Genomic DNA, 6,823 nt, shown 5'->3' on the forward strand with positions numbered 1-6,823 from the left:
GCCCCTATCTGCACCTAGGAACAGTGGTGAAGCATACAGGGTGCACAGGGGTGCATGTGCACACCCTGAGGGTACTGGCACACAGCCTGACAGCCAGAATTCTTGGGCAGGGGGAGCAGGTGAGAGCACTGGTGCACCCTGTAAATGCTGGCCAGGGAGTGGGGTTGCCAGCAGAAGTGGTTCACCTGCAACTGATTGCACTCACCCGGAACTGCCACTTGTGAGTTGGCAGGATAGGCCACGAGATACGCCCCCCCCAATTGCTGACTGTCTGCTGGGGGGGGCAAGTGCCCCCCCCAACTCATGAGGCAGCAATCACCCATGCCTAGGGAAGATCCATGCCCCCTCTCCTAACAACTGAAAGACCCTCTGCCCTTGCCTCAGTCCCTGGCAAAAGGTAACACCAAAGCCCTCCCTTTAGCATCACCCTTCAGCAGCATCCCAAGGCTGCATCTATGCAGGGCGGCCTGTCAGCTCTGAAGGGCCTGCGGGCTGGCCAGGTCTACAAAGTCATTGCTTGCCTTAGCACACATCTGTATTCAAAGAGGTCACTTCAGTCGTGTGATCTTATGTTTTCCAGCTCTTGGATCAGTTCTGCAGGTCTCCTTTGAACATTCCACTATATTCCTACATCTGTCATGATGCACAGCAAGCAGAACAGACTACAGTATTTTAGGAGTATGGAGAGGCAAAATTATCTTAGCACATTATCCACACTACACATTGAATAGGAAGGAAGTGTGTGGGGGGGAGGTGTGAAATTAAGATCCCCATCAATCTCAGTTTAGGGAAAATCCACTTTCATTCCAAATCTAGACATTAGTTTGACCATGAATATGTGCTGAGAAGCCCTCAACCATGCATCTAAGGACTCCAAATATCACTTCAGACTAACAGCCCATCAAGACTGGTGTTTTGCCTCCCTCTGTGTTTGAGCTTTGAGAAAAAGCTATTTCAGAAAAAGGGGCAGGGAAAAGCCCAGAATACAGTACTTCCTTAGTTCTACTTGACGTGCCCTTTTTATAAATCAAATGATCATAATATCTCTTTTTGCCACAGCATTGAGCAAAGAGTTCCTATTGAGGCAATTATTTATGATGATCCCTGAGTCCTTCTCAGAGTCCAATCTATCTACCATGCTCATTATCATAATAGCTGAGTCTCCATAGTATTGGGGTATTTGAGGTACTCTGTGTTGCTCTACAGAGGACAAAAAAACAGAGAAGCAAGACAGCCGGAGGTGAACAACTTAAGATTTATAAGTTCTTAATGCTGCTGTTTAAGAGATCAGAGGGTGGAAAATAAACTGGCAGTCATAAAACAAATATTTCTAACTTCTGTTTTAAAGAAGAAATAAAAATAATTTTGCAAAATATAGAATAAATCTATTTTGCACAGTGATCTTTAGGGACTAAAACGAAATCTTTTTACACAGAAGCAGAAAGCAAAGCAAAGATAATTTAACAACTGCAATGGGATTCTGATTCTATTCTCACATGTGGGAACAAATAAAAAATGAGGTCATCAGAGTTATGCTGGTGTAAAAATGGTACAAACAAGAGCAGAATCAGGCCCTAAGTGTGGCTCAAGGCAGTATTGCTACTATTGTCTGAGCTTACTCATAACCAGACTATCCTATGCCTTTGTTGCCAGCTGATCTATTTCTATTATTTCCTATATTGTTAAAGGACCTTCCCCTGAATATTTCATAGAATCATAGAGTTGGCCTGGACTTCAATGGCTAATTAGTCCAACCTGCACAGATGAAGAATTTTCTGTTCTTAAATCATCCCAGACATATTCTATAATTTCCCAAGGCCACATGCTCCATTGTCCATCTGTTCTTTACAGGTAGGAAGTTTTTGGGGGTTTTTCCCCTCTGAGATTTACTCTTAACTTGCTTTCCTATCATTCAGACCTCTTGCTATATGCCTACCATGGATGACAATGGGGACTACTGAAAATTGCTGTCATGTCCTCCTTAATCTCCTCTTCTCAAAATAAACATACCTAATACCATGAATCTTTAGGAACAAAGAAGTGGAAGGAAGCCACTAGGCCATCAAGTCCAGCCTCCACACAAAGCAAAGAATCCCCAAATTTGCCACTTCAAACAGTCACACACCATTACAAGGCTTCACATTTGAAATACCAAGGATATCCCATAACATATCATAAACTAAAGAAGACAGATTTAGGCATTGCTAAACACTGCTAAAGAAACTGAGATTTAGGCATTGCTAACAGAGATTTAGGCATTGTTCATCCATGCTCAGAAGATCCTAGGAAAAAGACCATGCCTCACCCTATACAGGAAGTCAACATTTCTTCCTCTCCCCTGCCCCCCCCCAACCTGCCCCTCTGTAACAATGTCATAGGGAGGAAAAAATCCTGACATCAGGTTCGTTGATACTTATGTTATCCTTATCCAAGGAATTTATCTTTTTAAGGATGTTAAATTAGTTTGACACCATTGTCTTCTGACAAACCCATACTATGTTCAGTCCAATTTTCCATTTCTTTCCATACCTTTAACTATTTTTTCCTTCAGTATCTGTTCTAAGATCTTACCTACTATTGAAGTCAAACTAACATCCCTGAGTTTGCTTGGATCACTCTTTTCCCCTTTTATAAAAAGTAGACAGAGACTATATTAAGTTGTTTGCCAGTTGTAGGGTACTAGGGGTGTGCAAAGCAGGCCCTATTTGATTCAGATTTGGCCTGAATCAGAGACAGTGATTCAATTAGTTGATTCAGATCACCCTTCCTGATTCCATTTGGCCGAATCCAAATTTGAAGATTTGATGCTAATTCGGAGAGTCAGCGATTTGGACATAGACACAGCTTTAAAGTTTTTTCTATATACCTTGAGGTAGCAGGTGTGACTTGTGAACACTGAGATGCTGGGGTGCATGTAGTGTCCCACAGAAGTGAAGGGGGGGCCTCTACATGCTCAGTGGCAAACCTGGAAGTGGACCGGAAGTACTTCCTGTTACCTCTCAGCTCCGTGTTCTTGGGAACCCTGACACAGGACGCAGACTGTCTGACTCACAAAGAATCCCACCCCCCCCAACCTAAACAGAAACTGATTAAGATGCAGTGAGAGACGCACCTAAAACCCTCCGGATAAGGGTGACAAAAGTGAAACAACTGCCCTAGGTCTCATTTGTATCTGAGATGGAACCAGATGACCATTCATTTACATGAGAGATGGAGAACAGAAAACCTGAAGCAGAGACTGCAGTGAATTCTGGGATCAGAGAAGCAGGGGAGCACTGCATGATGGGGAACCTGTGCTCCAAATGCTAATCAACCCACACACCCAGCTCAGCATTTATCAGACCGGTTCTAATCTGCATTTACAAAGGACTTTTCCTCCTCCCCTCCCCCCACCTCTAAGCAGAAGTAACTTTAATAGGCATCTCGGGCCGTACATTCCCTGGTCCCACTATGGGAGGCCGATGTAAACTTAATTGGCTAAAACTTGGCTGCCGGGTTAGGGAATGCTGAGGCAACAGACCGAGTCAGAGGGGTATGGACAACATTTGAACAATGGTACAGGGTTCATCACAGCATCCAGCCCATTGGAGCCCTGTCCACAAGTGTTGTCATACTTTTCCCAAGATGAATGGTGGAAGTCCTCTCCACAACAGGTTATGAACACTCCAATAATTGCCTTAAGTCTGTTAAAAGACTATAGTAAGTTCTGGAAAAGTCATGCTAAGATGAGGCTCATTCACAGCAAGTAAAAATCCAAAACCTTGATGCTGCAAGCTATCTATTGTTTCTGAAGACACCAGGAGATATCCCATCAAGTATATCTGCTATCCATAGGAATGTCAAGCTGGCTCCTAAGTATGTGTTTCCTGAGTATCAATCAGTTTCCTGAGATGTTGCAACCAGATAACCCCTTGTCAATAGAAAAGACAATTTGATTTACACTATTGAGAATGCCTGAAAGAAGCTGAACTGAGGGTATAAAAATTTGTAAAAGAAGCAGCAGTGTGTGTGCTGACACCACCCGCTTTCTTCTCAAGAGGCTGAAGGAGGCAGATCGTCCCTCTTCAAGGATCGTGCTGAGAACTTTGACCTGTCAGTTTTGCAACCCGAGTGCCTTGGACTAGTAAGATTCCAGCTCGCTCTCTCTTCTCGTCTCTCTCTCTAAGCAGAGATTTCTGAACTTGAACTGTATTAGTTAAGCTTGAGCTAAGTTTCCCCAAATACTTAGTGAAATCAGGGTAATACTGTGATAGTTTGTGTTTGTTTTTCCTTTGCATGTCTATTACTACTAGTGCCATTATATATTTCATATACTTAGCAATAAATACCTTTTATAGTCAAACTGGTGGTAACTGGGTATATTTTTCCTTCTTTACTTCTCTTTCCCCACTTGCTCTGCAGCAACGCTCCTTTTACCTAAGCTAAAGATCCCTGTGAAGCCCAAAAGTACTGTGGGGTCTGCTCATCAAGAGGCTAAAAGACTGGTACTGAGTTTGAAACACATAAGGGGATCAGCTTGTACAGGCTGATTGACCCAGTTTGGCTCAGACGTGCCCTAATGAACTGAATGCTGGCCCATGAGGGTGTCATCTGGACACCCAGCCGGATTCAGAGGTATTCTGTTTACCCGTGTGCTTGTGTCTGACTAGTTATTGTTGCTCTCATGAACTGATTCTTGGCATACGAGGGTGTCAGCCTGTCCATGCTGATCAACCCGGCCCAGGTCAGGTGTGTCACATTAATCTGTGTGTGTTTGTGTGTATTAAACTAGGCTCGTCGGGGCAGGGAGAAGAGCTCGACCAGGAATTCTTAGGTCAGCTTACAGAGGCAGTGAGGGCTAAGGATGTGGTCATCATGGGGGACCTGAACTTCCCAGACATCTGCTGGGAGGAGCAGTCAGCCAGGTCTGATCGCTCACGTCGGTTCTTAGCCAGAGTGCAGGACCTCCATCTAACCCAGGAGGTGCACAGTCCCACCAGGGGAGACGCCTTGTTGGACCTGGTGCTGGCCACGGGTGATGACCTGGTGAGGGGGCTGCGGGTGATGGGCCACCTGGGAGACAGTGATCATCGCTTGCTGGAATTCACCATCCAGCGTAAGGTGGCAAAGGGCTGCAGCAGGGCAGCGGCCCTAGACTTTGGGGGTGCTGACTTCAACAAGCTAAGGAGGATCGTTGGGGAAGCGCTGAGGACCCAGTGGGGAAGGGAATCAGATGTTGAAGGTGAGTGGTTGCTCCTTAAGGAGACGATCCTCCATGCCCAAAGGGAGGTAATCCCAACAAGGGTCAAAGGGAGCAGGAGGGCACATAAACCCCCATGGCTCACTAAGAGCATCCGGGAATGTCTCCTTGCTAAAAGGGAGGCATATACCCAATGGAGAGATGGGGTCATCACCAAGAAGGACTATGTTACAGTCGCCCGAGGATGTAGGGGGGCAGTCAGGAGGGCCAAGGCAGAGTTGGAGATAGGACTAGCTTCCCGGATTAAGGACAATAAGAAGTCCTTCTTCAAATACATAGGGGGTAAAAAGAGGGTCCCGGGTAATGTGGGGCCCCTGCAGGACACGATGGGCAACTTAGTCATCACGCCAGATGACAAAGCTAACATATTTAACGATTTCTTTGCCTCTGTCTTCCTAAGTAGGGACCAGTTCAGCCACCTCCCTGCTGGGCCCCCCTCGGGCCCCGGGAGAGACACGCCTGGGCCAAGGGTTAGCGAGGAGTTAGTTAGGGTACTTCTGGAGAGGCTGGACGTGTTCAAGTCTGCTGGTCCGGACGATCTTCACCCTAGGGTTCTACAGGAACTGGCCGAGGTCATTGCGGGACCCCTGGCGCGGCTCTATGAGCACTCGTGGTGCTCTGGCGAGGTGCCGGAGGACTGGAAGAGGGCCAATGTGGTCCCTATCTTCAAAAAGGGAAAAAAAGAGGACCCGGGAAATTACAGGCCAGTTAGTCTTACCTCAATCCCGGGTAAGCTCTTTGAAAAAATTATCCTGGCACACATCCAGGAGGGCCTTGCGGGGGAATGCATGCTTAGGGGCAACCAACATGGGTTCATCAGTGGCAGGTCTTGTCAGACCAACCTGGTGGCCTTTTACGATCAGGTCACCAAATCATTAGACGCAGGGGTTGCTGTGGATGTAGTCTTTTTGGACTTCCGGAAGGCTTTCGACACTGTCTCTCACCCTGTCCTCATCAAAAAGCTGGGAGACTGTGGTGTCGATGCCCACACGGTCAAATGGGTCGCCAACTGGTTGGAGGGCCGCACCCAGAGGGTGGTAGTGGATGGGTTCTTCTCGACCTGGAAGGATGTGGGCAGTGGGGTTCCGCAGGGCTCGGTCCTCGGGCCCGCACTGTTCAACATCTTCATCAGTGACTTGGATGACGGGGTAGAAAGCACCCTGTTAAAGTTTGCTGATGACACTAAGATGTGGGGGGATGTGGGTGCACTAGAAGGGTGCAATAGGCTACAAGCTGACCTTGACAGGTTGCAACGGTGGGCGGATGAGAATAGGATGGGGTTTAACACTGATAAGTGCAAGGTGTTGCACATGGGGAGGAAGAACCGGCACCACACTTACAGGTTGGGGAACTCCCCTCTTGCCAGCACGGAGACAGAAAAGGATCTTGAAGTCGTCATTGACTCCATGATGAACATGGGCCGGCAGTGTGGGGAGGCAGTCAAGAAGGCCAACCGTACCCTGTCATGCATCCACAGATGCATCTCGAGCAGGTCCAGGGAGGTGATTCTCCCCCTCTATGCGGCACTGGTCAGGCCGCAGCTGGAGTACTGCGTCCAGTTCTGGGCGCCACACTTCAAGAGGG

This window comes from Crocodylus siamensis, chromosome 4 (assembly GCF_052110815.1).
Source record: "Crocodylus siamensis isolate JL-2025a chromosome 4, ASM5211081v1, whole genome shotgun sequence".
NCBI classification, from domain to species: Eukaryota; Metazoa; Chordata; order Crocodylia; family Crocodylidae; genus Crocodylus; species Crocodylus siamensis.